Source organism: Marmota flaviventris, chromosome X (genome assembly GCF_047511675.1).
Source record: "Marmota flaviventris isolate mMarFla1 chromosome X, mMarFla1.hap1, whole genome shotgun sequence".
In the NCBI taxonomy this organism is placed as follows: Eukaryota; Metazoa; Chordata; class Mammalia; order Rodentia; family Sciuridae; genus Marmota; species Marmota flaviventris.
Genome location: NC_092518.1, coordinates 47,430,979 through 47,454,425, shown reverse-complemented (window position 1 = coordinate 47,454,425; position 23,447 = coordinate 47,430,979). Strand labels below are relative to the sequence as shown.

Here is a 23,447-nt window from a genome sequence, read left to right as displayed (position 1 = left end):
GTAAGCTCCAAAAGACCCAGATCCTCCAGCAAGGCCCTAACTCCTAGTTCCTACCATATCTCAATGATGCCATCAAATTATGAAATTATCAATGGGTTAATCCATTGATGCAGACAGAGCCATCATGATCCAACCACTTCCCAGAATCACACTTCTGAACATTGTTGCATTGGGGACCAAGCTTTCAACACATGAACCCTTGGGGACATTTCATATCTAAATCATAACAACGATCTTAGAGAATACAACTAAATAAAATTAGGAAGATAATGCAAGGTACAAATATGAAACTCACCAAACAGAAGTTCTGAGAAAGAGCCAAGTAAAAATCTTGGAAATGAAGAGTTCAATATGTCAATTAAAAATATAGCTGAAAGCCTCAACAATAGACTGGATCAAGCAGAAGAAATAATGATTGAATTTGAAGATGGGTAATTTGAAACATACCACTCAAGGGAAAAAAAGGAAAAAAGTGTCTGTTTTAGTCAGCTATTTGCTGCTGTGACTAAAGGACCCAACCAGCACATTTGTATGGGGAAGAAAAGTTTATTTGTGCTCATGGTTTCAGAGTTCTTAGTTATACAAGGTCTGCTCTATTCCCCAGAGCTCAAAGTGAGGCAAGACATCATGGTGGAAGAGTGTGGCAGAGGGAACAAGCTCACATGATGTTCAGGAAGCAGAGAGAGAGAGAGAGAGAGAGAGAGAGAGAGAGAGGACTCCACACTCCAGATACAACATATATGCCCTCAAGCCATGCCCCCAATTCCCACCTTCTCCTGCCATACCCTACCATTTTAATTACCACTTGGTTAATCCCTACAAAGAGATTCATTCACCGATTGGGTTAAGACTCTCACAACCCAATCATTTCTTCTCTGAATCTTCTTGTATTATCTTACAAATGAGCTTTTGAGTGACACCTCACATTCCAACCATAACAGTGTTAAATCACATTTAAGGGTATCTCCATTAGACTAACAGAGGATTTCTCAAAAGACACCTTACAGGTCAGAAGGGAATGGAATTAATTACATATTTCAAGTCCTGAAAGGAAATAAATTCCAATGACAAATACTATTCTCAGTGAGACATTCTTTTAGAAATCAAGAACTTCCAAGACAAAAAAAAAAAAAAAAAAACTGTTGGAACTTGTGAACATCAGACCAACCTTTAGGGATGCTTTAGGTAGTCCTACATTATGAAGTGAAAGATAACTACCATCGTGAAAGCACATGAAAGCACAAATCCCACTAGAAAAGTAGATACAAAAAAAAAAAAAAGAAAAGAAACATAATCAGCACACCAAATCATTAAAACACAAATATTAACAAGAAAGGAAGAAAAAAACAAAGAATATTTGAAAGAACTAGAAGCAAATCAACAAAAAAGATAGGAACAAGTACTTATGTATCATTAAAACGGTGAATGTTAACAAACTAAATTCTCCAGTTAAGATACAGACTGGCTGAATAGATTTGTTTCTCTGTCTCATCAGTAAAGACTCACAGGGTGTAACCGATGTGATTCTGCAATCTGTATTTGGGGTAAAAATGGGAGTTCATAACTCACTTGAATCAAATGTATGAAAGATGATATGTCAAGAGCTTTGTAATGTTTTGAACAACCAATAAAAAAAAGTCAAGGATGGAAAATTATAGTCCAAGCAAAGACCTAAAGCAAGCAGAAGTGGTTATATTTATATCTGAAAAAAATAGACTTTAAAACCAAAAAAGTATGAAGAGACAAAGAAGGTCACTATATCATGATGAAGTGATCAATTCAACATGAAGATATAGATTGTGAGTGGATATGTCTATAAAGTCTGGGCACTCAACTCTATAAATCAAATGCTATTAGACCTAAAAGGAGACATAGACTTTGGGAACCAGTGGTTGAATGTAATCATTTGGATATAGAGTATTCCCAAAAGGCTAGTGAGTTGAAGATTTAGTCTCTGATGAAGCAATTGATGTTCAGAGGTGGGACACTTGGGAAGTGACTGGATCATGATTTTCTTGATCTCATCGATGGATCAATCTAATGATGTATTAACATTTGATGACATTACAGGGAGGTTACAGAAACTGTAAGTATTGGGCCCTCATTGGAAGAAGTAGTTCACCGTGGGCATGCACTGGAATGGTATGTCTTACCCCCAACCCCCTTCCCATTCTGTGCCTGCTTCACAGCTGCCATGATTGAGTAACTTTCCTTTCCCATTTACTTCTGACATGATGTTTTGCCTTGCCTCAGATCCAAATTAATGGGGCCAGTGGACCATGGACTGAAACCTCTGAAACAATGACCCAAAATAATCTTTTCTCCTTTAAGTTGTTTTTCTCAGGTATTTGTCACAGCAATGAAAAGCTGACATAATAAAATATTGAGGAATAAATTTATCCTTTGTTTGAAGAATTACAGAAAACATCCCAAATTTAAGGATGAATGTTAATCAACTCATCTAAGAAGCTTAAAAATTGCAACTAGGATAAACTTATGGGAAACTACACCAGTACACATCATAGTCAAAGTAGTAGAAATCAAAAACAAAGAGAAACTTGAAAGCCAAAACAGAAAAATCATTAATCAAACATTAATACCTGTGTTGTTATCATAAATTATGGAGGCAGAGGCAGTGGAATAACATTTTTAAAGTGTTGGGGGAAAGGACTGTCAACGAAGAATACTATGTCCAGCAAAATTATCTTTCATTGGTTATTTAGGAGTATGTTTAGTTTTCACATATTTGTGAATTTCCCCAAACTTTGTCTCCTATTGTCTTCTAGTTTCATTCCATGCCGTAATAAAACACACTTTGCATGATTTTAATTCTCTTTTTTAGAATGATAGATTTTATTTACTCATTCAATAGTGCCATCCATAAAATAGCTGGAACATTATTAATTGATAACACAATATATTCAATTTTAAAATAGATAAGATTCTTTTAAATTTATTGAGATTCATTTCATAGTTTAACTTGTGGTCCATGCTGAAGGATATCCCATGCGCACTGGAGAATGTATATGCTGTTATTGGTGGATGAACTTTTTCTATAGATGACTATTATGTCTAGTTGGTTTATAGTGTTACTTGAGTCTTCTATTTCCTTGTTAATTTTTGCCTACTTTTTTCTATCCATTTATAAAAGTTGGGTATTGAGGTGTCAAATAGTAATGTTGTTAATTTGTCTATTTCTCCATTCAATCTGTCACATTGTATTTCATGTATTTTGGGTTCAGTTTTTAGATGAACATATATTTATCATTATTATATCATCTTGAGGAATTGACCCTTTATCATCATAAAATGTTATTTGTATCTAGTAATAATTTTTGCCTAAAACATGTTTAGAAAAAAGACCTGTTTGTCTGATATTAATATATCTACTTCTGGTTATGGTTTGCATAATGTATTCTTTCATACATTTATTTTAACCTATTTGTGCCTTTGTATCCAAAATGTGTATCTTATAGAAAGCAGAAAATTGAACAACATTTTTGAAATTTATTCTGTCAATCTTTACCTTTTGGTCAGCATATTTAATCAATTCAAATTTAATGTAACTACTAATAAGGTAGGATTTATATCTGCTATTTTATTCTTTGTTTTCTATATGTTTTATGTCTTTATTCTTCCATCACTACTTTCTTTGAAATATTTGCAACATACCCACTTAATTTCTCTGTCATTTCTTTTACTCTATTTTTGACTAATATCAATAATATACAAAACCTTCACTCATAAAATCTCAATTCTCTCCCTGATCTTTTCATTGTTGTATCTTTACTATAGGCCCATCAACATTCCTACAGATATCTCATTCCCCACATTTTTCTTTTAAGCTTTTTGACTAAGCTATTGTTTGACCCTATGCTTATCTATCACCTCAGGAGGCTATATTAAAAATTTTCTCTGATCATTTTTTACAAATACCCCAAGGGGTAGAATATTGACTGTGGGGAAGCTCTTAGGGAAATTAAAGATCAGACTTATACATGATATTTTCCAGAGAGCCAACAAGAAGGTTGAATGACAACAATTTTCTGGTAATGTGGCTAAATAAGTACCCACCCCATTTTGCTCTCTCTAGTTGCTGCCAGATTGCTGGTCTCACTGATTGTACATTCTTGATTTCATGGCTACTGTGGAGCTGGCAGGGGGACACGCAAATAGAACACATTAAAATGCTATAAAACTCATTGTTCTTACTAAAAGTTAAATATTTTTCTTTAATAAATGCTCCATAGATTTCTGCAAGCCTTAGGTTAATTTTAGAGTGCTGAAAACATTTCATTTTTTCCCAGCATTCACATTGCTTTTAAGTATGAAAGGTATTCTGAAAGTTGTTACTCTACCATTTTCACTGATGATAACTCAGATATATTATTCTTTTTTCTCAGATATAGCATTGTTAAATTCAAATATTTTATGTGAAGTTTTTGTTTGTTTCACTTTGGTTTGATTTAATGATTATAGTTGAATATGGTTAATGCCTGCTTTGAATTTTTTCCACCCTGGTATATTTTATTCTATGCTCTCTGTATGGATCTTTAGGAATCTCAACTACCCAATCTTCATTTCCTAAACGAGGCTATAAACATTTCTGAGGAATTCAGTTCGTGTGCATATGTAGCAAAACACCACCATAAATACTTATCTGACTGATCAGATTCCATGACACATAAGTACATGATTGTGGTTGATACAGACCTATAGACTGTATCCCTTTGGCTAAGCTCAGTGCCAAGGTGGGGCAATCATATATTCAGGTATACATCTGGTGTTGAATTCCAGACTTTCTTTATAAGATATGAACCTAAAATACTACTTACTTGCCCATTCAATAATATTTCTGAACTTTGTATTTTCTGATTTAGAGCATAATTCTGACATCTTTGTTATTCAATTACCTAAAACTTAAGAGAAACGGCATGATTATATTGGGGGGAGGGGCAGGAGAGACTGGGTCAGCATAACCACTTTGTAGATGTATTTGCCTATGTTGACTAAAATTAATCATATACATACCATATGACATAGCAATTCAACTACTTATATATAACCAACATATCTGAGTGTGCATTTGTAGCAAAACACCACCATGTACATAACGTTTCATACAGCATTATTAACAATAGTCTCAAACTGAACACAACTCAAATGTCCATCACTTGAATAACTTACGGTATAGAAACACAGTGGTATACTATTGAGTAATGTAAAAATGACGAACTACTGCATTTTTGCATCATCAGTGAATGTTAAAATCATAAAGTTGAGTGAAATAAACTAGATACAATAAAGTACATACCATATGGTCCCATTTATATAAATTTTATAAACAAATGGTTCTAATCTCTGATGCTAAAAATCAGCATAGTGATTTTCCTTGGGATATAGTAACTAGAAGAAAGTAATAGGGGCTTCTGAGAAGCTGATAATGTTCTGTTTCTTTTATCTGGTATGTATCACAAAGGTATGTTTAATTTATGAAAATTGCTGTTCATGTATAATTTCTACACTTTTTTATTTGTATTCCCTATTACAATAAAATATTAGCAAATCAGAATAACATGCATATTCTGACTGGAGAAAGGGGTCATTTGAGACAAAAGGGTAATGTGGATAAGTACACTGAGTTCGTGGACTGGGTGATCATTTCAGTGGGGAAGAAGCAAGTTAGGCTTATAGGTAAGGGAGAAGAGATAGATAAAGTCTTTTGTTTCTGTAATATGGTAATGTGATTAATAAAGTGCAATATTATTGCATATATGTATTTACATATGCCATCTAACCAAATGTCTCAGAAGTATTTCAATGTGTATATGCTGAAATTAAATATATGATACTAAATCCATACACTGAAATTTGCTCTTTCTTTGGTACCATTTTGTACTTAGTTGCTCAGGTCAGAATCCTGGAAGTCACCATTACTTCTTCCCTTCCCTCAACCAATTTACTACCAAATAACTTCATTTATATATTTAGAATTTATCTACCTTTCTTGATTCTAACATATTCTAGTCTATTTAACTATCACAAATGCTTCCCAACAATATTCCTGTAGCTAGTCTCTTTTCTAAGCATGCTCCACACTGTTGAAGCATGATGTTTTTAAATACCCAGATCCTTAGCATGCCTTACACTGCCCTTTCACATATTTCTGATACCACTGCTCTTGTCTTCTCTAAGTCAAGCTGCTATCCTTCTAAATAGCACCCCCAGCTGACTATGTGCTGATTTCCATTATGTTTAAAGTCCTGCTTTAATTCCTTTCTTATTTAGTGCATGTACAATTCTAGAATGACAGAGATAGCACCTAAAAACCTTTTGTGTTCTCCCAGTCACCACCATAAATACTTATCTGACTGATCAGATTCCATGACACATAAGTACATGATTGTGGTCGGCTGTCTATTCTTTTTTTACTAATCAGGCTTATCTATGCAATCATGTCACACTGCAGGTAGATTTCAAATAAGGCTCTGAGATTCAGGTTTGTGTTAAGGTAGAGGAAAAGAGGCCCCATAAGGCCTCTGAAATGAACCATAAGATCCAGCTTTACCTACCACAGTTCTCTGCCTAGAGTTCTGGGGAATGATTCTGCCTATGTGTTAATTTGTTACCATTGTTTCCAGTGTGTATTTTCCTCAGGAAATTTGTGATAAGGCAGGCTATTGTCCAGGATAGTTATTCCATGGTATTCTGAATCGAATGCCATTAAATTCTACTAGTACTTCTAAAGATATACACGCATAGAAGAAAATTGGCCTCAGGACTTTATTGTCCCATATAAGCCTTGTCACTAAGTTTATGTATCCCCCTCTGCTTTTGACCATTATTTCTCAAAAATATATCACTATGGAGACTGTTAAATCAGTTCCAAATATCCAGAATATAGAACTTAGAATAGTTTGAAGCATGTAATAAGTGCTCAATATATTCTCTGAAAGCAAGATTTTAAAACAGCAGCCACAGTTTTCTAAAAGTTCATTCTCCAAGAGAAACAAAAGTAGTTTAATAACAGTAAATAATCTGCAGGGACTGGATTTTATAACAAATGAACTGAGAGGATTTTGGTCATATTTATGTAATCTACTACTAATTTTTCCATTGTACTCATAAGATTAATTGCCATCTACAGATTACTATTATTACTTTTTATGATGATGAGTTGTTTCCTTTCTTATTCTGCAAGGAATACAGAATTCAAAACAGATTGAACAAATTTAAATAGCACTATAAGGATTCAGCTTATACATATGACCAAAACATCTGGAGAGTAAAGGTTGTCAGACCCAAAAATCACTGAAATAGAGTTAAGAAGTGATTTAACTACCTTCCTTAGAAACATATGAAAAGCAGAATGTTAGCCATCTTTCTGAGATGGCTTATGGAAAAACTAAATGAACTCCACAATTAGTGTCATCCTTATGGTTGTACAACAAGCCTTCCTGAATACAGATACATAGATTCCTAAAATTGTAACTTTTACTAGGACATAGATATGCCAAATACACACATGCCTCTCTCTCTCTCTCTCTCTCTCCATTTCCCTCTCAATCTCATTTCTCTCTCTTGCTCTTGTTCTCTTTCCTTCAAACATGTGCATGTGTATATACACACACATGTGCATGCATGTACACGCATGTGCATGCACATATGCGCATGTGCGCGCGCGCACACACACACACACACACACACACACACACTATGTAACCATACAGACTTGCTGATAAGCAGCAATATTTTTAACCAACAAAATGGCAGTTTCATATGGTTCAACTGAAAATACTCCTACATATGCATAATTAATCTGTATATAATACATATATTTCCCTCACCAGAAATTAGGCAATCGAAGTTTCCACAAATACCAAACCACCAAACTTTGCCAAAGAACATAATTCAGTTTTAATCAGCAGTTGCATTCTCCTTTCCACTCAACAGACACATTCATACACACAAAGGGAAATAAAAGCCTTCACTATCACTTCCACTAAGAGCTATATTAAAGACAGGTTTCTTTCTTTCCTTTAAATAGCATATTTTCATTAATAGTTAAGAACATGGATATTAAAATTAATAAAAATCAATGAATCTTTTAAAAATGTATTTATGTAGGGACAGGTATAGTGAGCAAAGGAATAAAACAAAATAAGACTCTAAGCCAAAATGAATGCCATTTTTTCCATTTCACTTTATGTCAGTTACTTAAAAAAATATCTTTTACTTTGAACTCAAAAGAGAATTAAATAAAGAGTTATACTACATAACTGAAAGGGAAAATCCATCCCACTCAAGATTATGACGGTAATCACCACTACCACCCCTCAAAATAATCTAACCCACTAGCAAACATACACCATCACCACCATTACCCCCAGTGCACTGGGAGACCTGCCTGCTCACTTTTTATGGCACAGCAATCTTTTCTATACCTTACAACCATTGTGTCAGTCTCAGGCCCACGACATCTTCCTCATTGCCCTTCCCTAATTTCTCTTCTCCTTCATACCAGCTGCATACATATTTTTCTCTTTGTCTGAAAGGCTTACTATTCGCTTTGCTTTCTCCAGTACAGAAAGAACCATTTCAGTGTTGGCCAGAGCTTTTGACAGGGCAAGGAAAGAGGCTCTGTTCTGGGCTTGCTGCCATTGTGTTTGGAAGCCTGCTTCAGCTCTGTAAGGCCACACTCCCAGTATATGCATGCACTGTCACAGTCCCAGTATGCCTGTGAGCTTGCTAGGTCCCAACTATTAGCTTTCCAGAGTCTGCTTCTGTGTTGTAGGAAAAAAATAATAACAAATGAAAACTTACTCTTATGAGTCTTGCTGCTATTTCCTTCAGGCAAGACTGACTGAGATTGAAAGTAGGTAATAGATTTCTAGACCAGACACTGTGGTATTTTCCATAATAGAAAAAACTCCTTGATTTTAAAACCAAATGTTAAAGATATAATCTATCTCTCCCCCAATCCTCCACTGACCTTTCCCCACTTTTTAAAATGTTTCACTATAAAAAGTTTTATTTTATAATATAACCACATGGTATTTCAATTAAAATAATATTTGTAAAACAACTATAAAACTTTTAAGGTAAAGGAACTAACAAGTAAAATGGTCTTGAAATCCCAAATATTTCCTTGTGAAACTGAAGGAAATGAGGAACCTGATTTGAATCTTTGCATGACACAAAAATTGCATAAAACAAGGTAGGTCATTCCTCTCTGAATACAGTGGCTAAAATGCAGACACAGGACCACAAATATTTGTATGATGCTAGATATGTTAATGAATTCCTTTATGCCTTAGTTTATTTTCCCATCTGTAAGTGGGAATAATAATAGTACCTATCTCTTAAGTTCATAATGAAGATCCTTGACTTAATTAATGTAAAGCACTTTTAAGAGTGCATGGATATAGCATTTATGTGGATTCTTATAATTTCTAGTAATTTTTAATCTGGCATAAGAAATGAATGGCATGTTCTTATCATTCATAGAGTCTAGGTAACTAAAAATTACTATGCATATCACCAGGAGTTATTATTTTAAACATAAATATAATAGAAAAAAAGAAAATAATACTTTTTAAAACTGTAAATTACTAGGGGTGCTTAACCACAAAGCCACATCCCCAGCCCCTTTTTATATTTTATTAGAGACAGGGTCTTGCTGAATTGCTTAGGACCTCACTAAGTTGCTGAGGCTGGGTTTGAACTCGAGATCCTCCTGCCTCAGCCTCCCAAGCTGCTGGGATTACAGGTGTGCACCACTTCAACCAGAAAGAATATCAATTTTGACTGATCCATTCAACAAATACTTTACATATGCTACCTTATTACCTCACAATAATTCTGGGGAAGGGCAAGTCTTATGACTATAAATGTAGTGAGGAAAAATGATTTGCCCAAGGTTATACAGCTACAACTACTCAAGTTGAGATTTGAATGTAAGTTACAAAGTTCAGGTTCAACAACAAGCAAAAATTGAACTGACATTGCATTAAGCTCTAGAAACAACTGCTTTAAAAACTTTACCTTTGTAATTAGAGCTTGTTATTTGTTAGTTACTTATTTTACATAACACACACAGAGACTGAAAAGGCAAAACTATCCCCTATTTCCAAGATATTTCTGTGGCCTTCATTTTGGCTTATAATTTTCTCCCTTCTCAAGAAAAATCCTTTATAACCTTTATTCAAATCTTCTCTTACATTAGCACCCTTCTTTCTACCACCAATGATGCTACTGTCCTTGTTTACATCCTTGTTACTTATTTTAACAACTTTTCCACTGTTTTTTTTTCTGCTGCTCTTCTCCCCCTCCTCCACTGCAGCAGAGAAATATTTATATCACACCATTATGGATTTTACCTTGCTTGAACACACCCACCTTGACTCTTATCAAAATGAGAAAAATCGAAACATTCTATTAAGTCAGAAAGTGGTACAGCTAGAAAAGTTCTATAGAGAAGGGCAAAGACTGTTTCATTTTCCTTCCCCAAAACTTCATTGACCTTTTAGAAAATAGACAAAAGCAGTTCACCACAACAAGAAAGACAGATGGCCAGTAAACAGATGAAAAGATATTTGGGCTCACTTGTTATAAAGGACATTCAAATTAAAACAACAGTGAAATATTAACCCATCAAAATGAAAAACAATATAAAGGATTGTTGAATGTGTGAAACAATACAAATTCTCAAATTCTCAAATACTGCTGATGGGGGTAAAAACTAGTACAGCCACTTTGAAGAGTGATTCAGGCTGAAAATGTGCAATCTTGTGACCCAACAAATCTACTCCTGAGTACATACTTTAAGTAAATATTCTTAACCTGAGGTCTGGAAGCCTTCAGGGGATACATGATCTTGGATGGAAAATAAACACCTTTGTTTGCACTAACTGAGGTACAGTAAGCATTTATTTTCATGAGGAAAGTAGGCAAAAAGCCAGTTTTATTACTAGTACATATATCTTTGCACTAATATTAATTCTACTTATTTGTGCAGAGAATATTTTTACACTCAATGGTATTTTTTAAATTACAGTAGCTATTAGACCCACTAATAGATTTTATTATTTAATGAATTTTATAAAGAATCACACCAGGCATGGTGCTGCATTCCTGTAATCCCAGTGACGTGAGAGGTTGAGGCAGGAGGATCACGAGTTCAAACCCATTCGCAGCAACTTACTGAGGCCCTAAGCAACTTAGCAAGACCTTGTCTCTAAAAATATGAAAAAGGGGTAGGGATGTGGCTCAGTGGTTAAGTGCCCCTGGGTTGAATCCTAGTACCAAAAAAAAAAAAAAACACATTTTCATATCATAGTTTTGAAAAATAATTTGAATAATATATTTTCATAAAATTTGTTTTCTTTGTAATTTGAGGCATTGTATTTTATGTATTGAAAAACAATTTCCTGATAACGGGCCTGTAAACACCTCCTAGATTCTCAAAAGAATACCATAGCACAAAAAGGTTAAGAATCTCTATTGTAGAAATATTCTTGCATTTGTATATCTGGAAAAAACACATTTCTTAAATTTTTATTTATTTGACAAATAAAAACTATCGACATTGTATACAACATCATGTTTTGAAACATGTATACATTGTGATATAGTTGAATGAAGCTTATTATCACAAATTGTCTCACATTTGTGTCATTTTTTTGTGACAGGAACACTTAAGTCTTAAAATTGAGAATCTATTCCCATAGCCTGTTTTTGTTTTTTGTTTTTGCAAGGACAGGTGCTGGGGATTTAACTGAAGGAGCTTTAACACAGCTACATCCCAAGTCCTATTTTTTTAAATTTTTTGTTTTTAAATTTTGAAACTGAGTCTCACTAAGTCACTGAGGCTGGCATTGAACTTGCAATCCTCCTGCTTCAGCCTCCTGAGTCATTGGAATTACCTATGTGAGGCCTGGTTCTTTTGGCCATTTTTAAGAATACAATAGATTGTTATTAGTCATCATGTTGTATAATAGATTTCTTGGAATTATTCTTCCTATTTAACTGTTGTATTTTGACCAACGTCTCCCTAACCACCATGATCCACTTGCCTGCCAGACCCCAGTAATTACCATTCTCCTCTCTCCTGTAGGAGTTCAATTTTTCTAAATTCTACATGAATGAGATTGTCTATGCATGATTTATTTCATTTATTATAATGTCCTCCAGATTCATCCATATTGTCACAAATGACAGAATTTTCTTCTTTTATGGCTAAACAGTATATCATTGTATGTATATTCCACATTTTCTTTATCTACTCAGACACTTAGATTCCATATGCATAGCTATTATGAAAAATGCTACAATAAATGAACATGGTAGTTCAGGTATCTCAACATACACACACACATATACTGGATATATATATACACACATATATCATATATATAATCTCATATATATATATATATATATATATATATATATATATATATATATATAATATGATATATGAGATTGTTGGATGATATTGTGGTTCTATTTCTAATTTTTTGAGAAATTGCCATACTGCCTTCCATAATGACTACCCTAATTTAAATTTCCACCACAAGTGTACCAGTCTTTCCTTTTCTTTATATCCTTACCACTACTTATTATCTTTTTAATAAAAGCTATTTTAACAGGTATGAGGTAATATCACATTTTTATTTTAATTTGAATTTCTCATATGACTAGTGGACATTTTGGAATTTTAAAGAATGGGCTTCTCTGAAATAGTAAGTAATTGAAAACTGAGAATAAATAAATCAAATGTAGAATAATTCACATAAATGAATATCAGAGGAATGAACTAGATTCATATATATTAACCTGACTAGATGGCAATAACTCCAATCTGAATGGAAAAGAATAGATGCAGATTAATAGGTGCAACATGTATTAATTAAGGATGTTAATTTAAGAATGTACACATGGAACTTACCATATATTGCTTAAAAATCCATATGTAGGCATATAAAAATATAAAAAATGGACTAGATACCATGCTTTTATAATTATGTCAAAATGGATTCTGTCATGTATAACTAAAAAGAAGCAATTAATTTAAAAAGTGGACGAGGCAACGATATAGACCAAACCCACAATAATGGTTTTCACCACTGTAATGCCATCTGCCATGAGACATTCACCAGAGCGAAGTTGATACCAGTGCCATGTCCTTGAACATTTACAACTGTGAGTTAAAATACCCAACCTCAGGTATTTCATTATATTAACAGAAAACTGGCTAATACAAAAGCCTACCTCAAATGGAATTTTCCTCATCAGACTTTTCCTGATTTCTAAGAAATAAATTTACCTCTTAATGTTATTATTATTCCTTTGTTATAGAGTGAAGTGGCAGAAGAAATAGTGGTGGTGGAAGGGAGGTGGGCAAGCTTGCAAGTTCACAAGGTCGACTATTTAAACTCGAGGTATTTTTTTTTAGTACCAACTGCTGAAACAAGCTTCTTTTATACTTTCTTTCTCAGACATCTCTTAAATACTAGTAACATATCTGCTCCCTTAAAATGACATGAACGTTTTCAGGAGAGGTATGACATACTGTGATTGAAACAGGTCTGAGGAAAAACAAGTATAAATGGTATAAAGATAGAAATTTTCATTAGGGCAGCATCCTTGATAGAGATATCATTTTCGAGGTACAAACACACATATCTTCCCACAGAAATCCCCAGGCATGCCACAAGTTACCTGGTCACACCATAGATGCCTCACAACTTGTTTTCTATATCTAAATTCATGATTGTACTGATATCTTCTGTTTTGTCCTCCAGACCCACTCCTAAACCTTCTTCACTCTGCTTTGTGTTCCTAAAGGTTACTTTATGTATACTTCATCAACAGGTGCCCCATCTCTAGCTTTGGTTAGTGTTTAGCCAATGAGAAATACCAGCATGTGATTGGAAGGAGAGAGGTTGACATACTTATTCTTTAAGCCACCACCCTGCAAGATCATTGCAGGCTTGCTGCTTCCTTTAACCAATTATCATAGTTTCTGCTAAGTGACACTCTTTAATAGCTGTATCTACTCATGATTCTAGGAATCTAGGAATCACTCCCTACTTATAACCCCTTTAGACCTTGGAGTAATAGCACTTCCTATGAATATACTTAGAATATTACACTATATTTTATCATTTCTCTATCCCTTGCTCACAATTTTGTAAGTAGATTCTGTATTAACCTTACTCAAATTACTTAATACGAGCAGGACATATGTTTTCAGCTGGAATGCTCTCTGACACAACAATCATCATCATAATCCAAGAAATAATAGTCAGTATTTATTGTGCATTTACTGTGTGTCAGGTTTCATTCCAAATATTTGAAGTGTATTGACTTAAATGAGTCATTTTCACAATAACTCTATGAGTTAATTATCATTTTATTTTATTTTTCTTTCTTTTTTTCTTTTTTACCAGAGGTTAAAACCAGGGGTGCTTAACCACTGAGCCACATCCCCAGCCATTTGTTTTTAATTTTGAGAGAGGTCTCACTAAGTTGCCAAGAGCTTCATAAACTTGCTGAGGCTGGCTTTGAACTTTCAATCCATCAGTTTCAGCCTCTTGAGCCACTGGAGCTACAGGTGTGTGCCACTGTGCCCAGCTATGATTTTATTTTCCACAAATTACTTAAATCTCTCCTTTCTTGATCTCTGATCCAGGTATTTCCCCCTCCATTTTATTGTGAAAAGAAATTGGAGTTGCCTCTTCCTATATCACTAAAAGGTGAAGAATTGATAAGGCCCCAAATGCATCAAGGGTTGCAAAAATAATGTATGGGTAACAGAAAGGACACACTTTAATTATATTCAGAACAAGATGAGGAAAGAATGAATAGGGAAAAAAACTACTTAAAGTCAATTGTATAAAATTGAGGAATGATCTTAGAAGAAGTTGTTCCTCACCTTCCATTTTACTCCTTCTGATGTTCTTCTGTCACAGAGAATGATTTTCAGGCTAAAAGGGATATGAGAAGAAAAGGTAAAATATACATAGGGAAGAGGCAAAAGTCCGTGACAACTAAAACAATAGTGAGAAATTATATGAATCCATTTTAACAAAATTGTTAAATTCCATCATCAAGAAGGGGGTTGAAAAATACAAGAAAAAGAAGCCATAGATACAAATCAAAAATATCTAAGTAGAAATGAGGATTTTTAAAAATCATCTTTTCTTGTACTTTTCAATAATATGTTACATGCAATTTTATTTTTCACTATATACAGTCTTGAATTGTTCTTTTTTTTGTAACATCTTCTTGTTCTCTCAGTAAACTGAGGAAATGCTTTTTCTTCTAGAACACAATAACTCCTTGATCAGAATCTATTTTTCAAAGCTTCCCAGTGTTCATGGAATGATATCCAGACATTTTACAAAGGCTCTACTGCAAAGGTTCTGTACAATCAGGGAAATAAAGGAAAGAAGGAGCAACGAAGTAATTTTTGTAAATCCAAAAACAATGAATAATTTCTCTTTCAATTATTTCTATTCCTCCAAACTCATTTTGTATCCCATTGTTCTTTAATTCCTTTATTTCAGCTACTGGAACTCTTATAATACCTGGATATTCTACATTTCCTTTTTACATAAATGCCTGGTATTCTGAGATTAAAATATAAATTATATTGCATACCAGTTACACACACACACACACACACACGGATTTCAATTATATATCTGGAAACAATGCTTTGCTGAATTAGATAATAGTTTTACAGATTCTTTACAGCCATGGAGTGAAGAGGATTGAAGTTAATTATTGGGCTAAGATACAGTTTGTAGAAGTAGCATAGCACCTTAGAACACAAAACCTATAGTCTTTATTTATATATTGACTCATTCATTCATTAAGCAAATATTTATTGAGCATCTATTCCTTACAAAACCCACAGATCCTTCAGGATCCCTATTCATTCATTCAATCAATATTCTGTCAACCATGTGCCAGAAAAAATGTTAGGCACTTTGATGCATGAAACAAAAATTATCCTTGTTTTCATGTAAGATACAGACTAATGAGGACGGTAGATACTAAAAGTAACACAAATTGATCATTTACAATTTTATAGGTTCTACAAGTGTGAAGTACAAAGTGCAATAAGAATGAATCACAGAAAGACCTGACCTAGTCCAAGTGTCTGAGCAGGTTGCATTGAGGAAATGATATATAATACCTGTCCCCCCCCAAAAAAAAACCCAAAAAAATGAGTAAGAATTAAAAAAATAAGATGGGTAGACTTGATTCTGTGTTGGTTGTATAATAAAGGAAGTAATCAGAACCACCCCTCAGTGATATTTCACATATGTATCACAAAACATCAATGTTAGGAGTTCTAAAATGGTCCATAGCAGATGCCAGCACTCACCTCCTTTTCCACAAAGAAAGATCTGCATAGCTGTATTTTGAGGTGCGTTACTGCAGGAGAATGCTGGAACCCAGAAAGACAAATTGGAACATTGTAAGATTCTGAGACCTGCAATGACAGCATAGAAAGAGAAAGCACCTTGACAAATACAATACCGGCTCCCCGGCTGGAGGAGGAGGTTACTCTACTTTGCAGGGGAAAGATTGAATGAGAGAGTCCCAGCAAACTCCATCACCATGGACACTGACAATCCTAACTACAAAAAGTTTCACAATGGTCACAGTTTTACAGACCAATTAGGGAACAACCTGAAATCTGCACCATACTTTTGTTTTTCAAAAGGAATTCACATTGTCCCCCAATCAACCCCAGAGAATAGACTGCTATGACTGACACCATCTTGAAAGGGAGCTATTATTTTAATTCATACTAATTTAAAGGGCAGAAACGCCTGCATATTTGCATCTCTGGGATCTTATATACACCATACAACACTGGTAAGGTGTATATAACACTGGTAAGCATAAACTAACTTGACCCATCTTGTCCAAGAAAAGAAGCTGTAACCCCAGCATCAAACCCACTAAGTGTCCTGTACTTCAGGATTGAGGTATTTTAGCACAAAGGGGAAGAGAGAGCACCACCCATGAGAACAGAGACCAGAGCACTTGTCCACAGGGGAAAAGAGGGTGGTCAACCATGCATGGACATTAACCAATGCCCGAAAAGATGGCAGGAACTTGTAGCCCTCACTAGCCAGATCTTTCCTATACCATGTGCAGCATGTTCCTTTCCTTTGAGGGCTAGAGCCTGATATTAAGTGTCCTGCCACCACAGCCCCACCTTGGTGCCACATCTGGGCATATGCTTATCGCCCTTTGGGGCTAAGAATGCACCAGATATGCAAATCTCAACACAGAAATATAAGAAACGGGGGAAATAAAGTCATATGACACCTCTAGAACACAATAACTCAATAGATAACATGATACAACACAAGAACTCAAAAAAATGTATTAAAAAGATTCCTGATAAATTTCAAAAGAATATTACAATGAAGCCAAATGATATTCAAGAGAACATTAACAGTTTAACTAAAATGAGTCATAATATGAATAAGATATTCATGAAAGAGATGGAGATCTTGAAAAAGAACCAAACAAAAATCTTGGAAATACAGAGAGCTTCATAAGACAAATTTTAAAAATACAGTTGGAAGCCTCAATGATAGACCAGATGAAACAGAGGAAAGAATATCTAAACTTTAAGCTTTAAGACAGATCATTTGAAATCCCAAGTCAGACAAAGATAAAAAGAAAGAAGAATGAAGAGAGCCTTCACAGTTTGGAGTGAACCATTAAAGGTTTTTGTGGTACTTGAAGGAAAAGATAAAGGGGAAGGCATAGAAACCTATTCAAAGAAGTAATAGGTAACCCAAATTTTGGGCTGGGGATGTGGCTCAAGCAGGCCCATGGAACCTCAAACAGACATAGTGTGACCAGAAAAGATCCTTAACCCAAAATAGTAGAATCAAAGATAAAAGAAAAAGAGAAGTTTCTTAAACCTGCAAGAAAAAAGAACTAAGTCACATCTAAGGGAACCACCATTGTACTACAAGCAGATTTCTCCGTGGAAACATAACTGGCTAGAAATAAATGGAATGATATGTTACAAATTTTGAAAAAATAAATAACTTTAAATCAGAACTACTATATCCTGAAAATGTATCTTTCACAAATGGAGAAAAAATAAATATTTTGCAAGTTAGGCAAAAGTGGAGGGAATTATCACCAGATAGGCTAAACAAAAGATGATTAGGCCATGTAGAAGACAAATTTCCAGCCCTCAAATATAGGGTATATGATCTTGAAAACATACTCAGCAATAAAGAAAACATGATAAGAAACCATAGCCAGAATATTCAGGAAGTCTGGGACATTATAAGAACAAACCTAAGAATTATCAGCATTAGGGTGCATATCAAGATACAAGCTAAGGGCATGCATAAACTTTTCAGGGAAATAATGTCAGAAAAATTTTCAACCTTGGGAATGAAAATCAGATATATGAGATATTCGGAAGTCCAAATAGACAAGATCCTTTCAAGACACATTATAATTAAACTGTCTAGTATACAGAATAAAGATAAAACTTTAAAAGCATCAAGAGAAAAATGGAAGGTTATATTTAGGGGTAAGTCAATAAGAATGACCTCTGATTTTTCTACATAAACTCTTAAACCAGGAGGGCTTAGAACTATGTATACCAAACCCTGAAAGAAAATAATTTCCAACCAATATTGTTACACCCAACAAAGTTTTCGTTCAGAATTAAAGAACCAAAAACATTTCCAAGGTAAGCATAAATTAAAAAAAATTCATGGCTACAAAGCCAGTAAAAACTTTGCAACTTCTAGAAGAAAACACATACTTAACAGTCCAACATATTGGTGTAGGCACCAACTTCATAAACAAGACCCCTGAAACTCAAGAAGTAAAACCAAGAATCCATAAATGGTATGACATCAAATCTAAAAGCTTCTGCACAACAATGGAAACATGAGCATGAAGAGAGAGCTACATACAGAATGGGAGAAAAATTTTGCCAGCTACTCTTCAACAGGAAATTAATATACAAAGTATATAAAGAACCCAAGAAACTTAACACTGAAGCAAAATCCAAACCATAAATGTATAAATGATGTAAATAGATATATTTCAGAAGAAGAAATGCAAATGGCCAAGAAATACATGAAAAGATGTTCAGCATCTCTAGCAATCAGGAAAATACAAATCAAAACTATTCTGAAATTTTATCTCTCTCTGGTTAGAATGGCAACCATAAAGAATACAAACAATGATTGCTAGTGATGATATTGAGTACAGGTACACTGAAACATTTATGTTTGGAATGAATATAAATTAGGACAACCACTTTGGGAAGCAGTATGGAGATTTCTCAAGAGACTAGAAATTGGCCAGTTGTAGTGGTGCAGCCTGTAATCCCAGTGGCTGGGAGGCTGAGACAGGAGGATCATAAGTTCAAAGCCAGCATCAGCAAAGGCAAGGCACTAAGCAACTCAGTGAGACTCTGTCTCTAAATAAAACACAAAAAAGGGTTGGGGATGTGGATCAGTGGTTGAGTTCCCCTGAGTTCAATCCCCAGTACCAAAAAAAAAAAGAGACTAGGAATTGAATTAACATATGATCCACCTATTTCATTCCTTGGTACTTACTAAAAAGAACTAAAATCATCATACTACAGTGATAGATGTATACCAATGTTTATAGCAGCACAATTCATGATACCCAAATTGTGGAACCAGCTTAGATGTCTGTCAGAAGAATGGATAAAGAAAATGTGGTATATATACACAATGAAATTTTATTCAGTCATAAAGAAGAATGAACTTATATAATTTCCTGGTAAATGTATGAAAGAAGAGAACATCATGCTATGTGAAATAAGCCAGACTCAGGAAGTCAAGTGTCAAATATTTTCTCTCGTATGTGGAAGCTAGAGAGAAAAAGACAAAATTAAAATTAAAAAAGGGCTCTCATATTTCATGAGAACAACAGAACATGAGAAGGGGAGGTCATGAGAAGCACTGAGGAATGAAATCCACCAAATCATGCTAGGTTCATGTATGAATACACCACAATGAATCCTCTGTGTGTGTGTATATATATAAATACATATTATATAATTAGCAAAATTTATATGAATTAAAATGGAGATCAATAAACTACTACAAGTGGATCAAGGGGATGGGGATGGGTGAGAAAGAGAAGGTACTTGGAAATGAGAATGATAAAATTATATTATGTGCATATGCAAATATGGCACATGTGCCTCTATTATGTATAACTATACTGCACAAATAAAATTAATAAAAAATCAATAGCTCAATAGGTTCTGTGTATACCAATAATTAATATGCTGAAAAATATATCTGAAAAACAATTACATTCACAATAGCTTCAAAAAATTAAAATACTTAGAGATGAATCTATCCAAGGAGGTGAAATACCTCCACAATTAAAATTATAGAATTTTTAAGAAAGAATCTGAAGATATTTCAAGGTAGAAAAACCTCTCATGTTCATGGATGTTCATGACTGATATTGTTGTTAAAATGGTCATATTATAAAAAGTGATCTACAGACTCTATGAAATCCCCATTAAAATACCAGTGATACTCTTTACAAAACTAGAAAAACATTCCTATAATTTACATGGAAGAATACAAGACCCAGAATAGCCAAAACAATTCTGAGCACAAAGATCAATCCTGTAGACATAGCAATACCAAATTACAAATTATACTACAGAGCCAATGTGGTGCTGGCATAAAAAACAGACACATAGATCAATGGAACAGAATCGAATACACAAGAACAAACCAACATAGCTACAGTCATCTGATTATTGACAAAGGGGCCAAAAATATACAATTAGAGAAAAGACAGCTTCTTTAACAAGTGGTGCTAGCAAAACTGGATATCCATATGGGAAGAAATGAAACTAGATCCTTATCTCTCTTTCTGTACAAATGTCAATTCAAAGTGAGTTGACTCTGGTCCTTTCTATAAGACCAGAAACTTTCCAACTCTTAGAAAGAGAAATAGGGGAAACATTTCAACATATAGGCACAGGAAGACACTTCCCAATCAGAGCCCTATAGTTGATGAAATAAGACAGAATCAATAAAAAGGAATTGCAGCAAATGAAAAACTTCTGTACGGCAAAGGAAATAACACAGTAGTGACAACCAACAGTATGGGAGAAAATCTTTGACAGTTATTCCTCTATTAAAGGATTAATATCCAGAATATATAAAGAATTCCAAAAGTCAATATTAAAAATCAAGAAGCCAAATAAATAAATAGAAAAAAAGAACAGAAAAGACACTTCTCAAAAGAAGTACAAATGGCCAATATTTATTTGAAAAATCAAGGAAATGCAAATCAAAACTACACTGAGATTGCATCTCACTTCAGTTAGAATGGCAAGTATCAAGAATAAATATAATAATTGCTGAATAAGGACAAAAAGGAATACTTACACACTAGTCGTAGGAATGTACATTAGTATAGCCTCTATGGAGGTTCCTCAATAAGCTAAAAATAGATCTACAATATAATCTAGCTATACCAATGTATTTATCCAAAATAATTAAATTTATAGATACATGCTTACCCATGTTTATTGCCACACAGTCATACCAGCCGAATTATGGAATCAGCCTGGCTGTCTGTAAACACCTTTAATTGCACCTAATCATAGAATTTTAGAGTTGCAAATTTAGATATGAGGTGTCTCCCAAAAGCTCATGTGTGAGACAATGAAAAAATGTTCAGAGGCAAAAATGATTAGATTATAAGACCTTTAACATAATCAGTAGATTAATCCACTGATATGATTAACTGTGTGATAGCCATGGGCAGATGGGGTGTGTTGAAGGAAATAGGTCACTGGGGGCCTTTCTTTGGGGTTTATATTTTGTACTTGGCAAGCAGATCTCAATCTCTCTCTCTCTTTCTCTCTCTCTCTGTGTGTGTGTGTGTGTGTGTGTGTGTGTGTCCTTCCCTTCCTCCCTCCCTCCCTCCTTCCTGGTTGTCACTTCCTGAGCTGCTTTCCTTTGCCATGCCCTTCTGCCATGATATTGTCTCACCTTAGGATCAGAAGATGGCACTGGCTGACCATGGACTGAACCTCTGAAACCTTGAACCAAAATAAACTTTTCTTCCTCTACATTGTTTTTTTCTTTTTTTTTTTTTGTTTGAGGTAACTGAAAACTTTATTTTTTTATTTGTTCTTTTCAGATATACATGACAGTAGAGTGTATTTTGACATATTATACATACATGGAGTATAACTTATTCTAATTAGGATCCCATTCTTATGGTTGTACATACCGTGAGTCTCACTGGTCATGTATTTATATGAACATGGGAAAGTTATATCCAATTCATTCTACTGTCTTACCTATGTCCATTCCCTCTCCCTTCCCTTCATTCCCCTTTGTCTAATCCAATGAACTTCTATTCTTCCCTCTCCCTCCCCCTTATGTGTTACTATCAGAGAGAACATTTGGCCTTTGGTTTTGGAGGATTGGCTTATTTCACTTAGCATGATAGTCTCCAGTTCCATCCATTTACCAGCAAATGCCATAATTTCCTTCTTCTTTATGTCTGAAAAAATATTCCATTGTCTACATTATTCTGGTCAGGCATACTGGTCACAGTGCGGCAAAAGTGGACTAAAATAGTAAGAATCTAATCTTACATTCAAAATATAAATCCTCTCTATTACAGACATAACAAGTAATTTTTTTTTTTTGCTTTTTCAAAATAGTTCTAGACTAGTTTGAGTAATTTTGAGTCAGTCCATTGCAATGATCTCCAGCCCACCAGGGTGTATCAATGGATTCAAAAGCATCTCTGTGCACTTATGGAAGAGCATATTTAAACAGAAAACTAAAATATAGAAATATTTGGGTGTGGGAGACTAAATTGGAAAAAAATTACATAAATAACTTTTGTCCCATTCTCTCATATCTGATACCAAAGAAAGAGATTCTTACAGCCTAAGTGTCTTTCTTCAGACTAAATGTATCAGCTTATAGACATGGACCCTCTAGTTTTAGGCTTTGGTCAATGCTGCAACAATATCTTATTCCCCTCCCCACCTCAATTTAAGGAACTTGACTTTTATAAAGGAAGTAATGAGGAAGTTAAGCTCAGTCTCATCACAGCATCTAAAACAAAATATACTTTTTTAAAGTTAATTAAATTTAACAGACACATAAAATTGTACATATTTATGGTATAACGTGACATTTTGATATATGTATATGTTGTGTAATGTTTAAATCAGGTTAAATATATCTGTCATTTCTCTATGGCAAAAACTTCCAAGATGCTGTCTTACAGTTTTTTTTTGAGATGTGCAGTTCATTCTTTTCTATAGTTACCCTGCCATGCAATAGCACACCAGAACATTTTGCTCCTATCCAACTGTAACTTAGTACCCACTGATCAATCTT

The 23,447-nt window shown here is 34.2% G+C and overlaps 1 long non-coding RNA gene across 1 annotated transcript in view; it reads right to left on the bottom strand.

Annotated features, from left to right (window-relative positions):
- Positions 1–16,476, bottom strand: part of LOC139703312 (uncharacterized) — a 57,271-nt gene extending 40,795 nt beyond the window's left edge. The window contains exons 1-2 of the long non-coding RNA XR_011705714.1: positions 16,400–16,476; positions 14,939–14,990 (exon numbers count right to left, since the gene is read on the bottom strand). This is a non-coding gene — a long non-coding RNA (uncharacterized lncRNA). The remainder of the gene's footprint in view (positions 1–14,938; positions 14,991–16,399) is intronic.
- Positions 16,477–23,447: the final 6,971 nt, after the last annotated feature.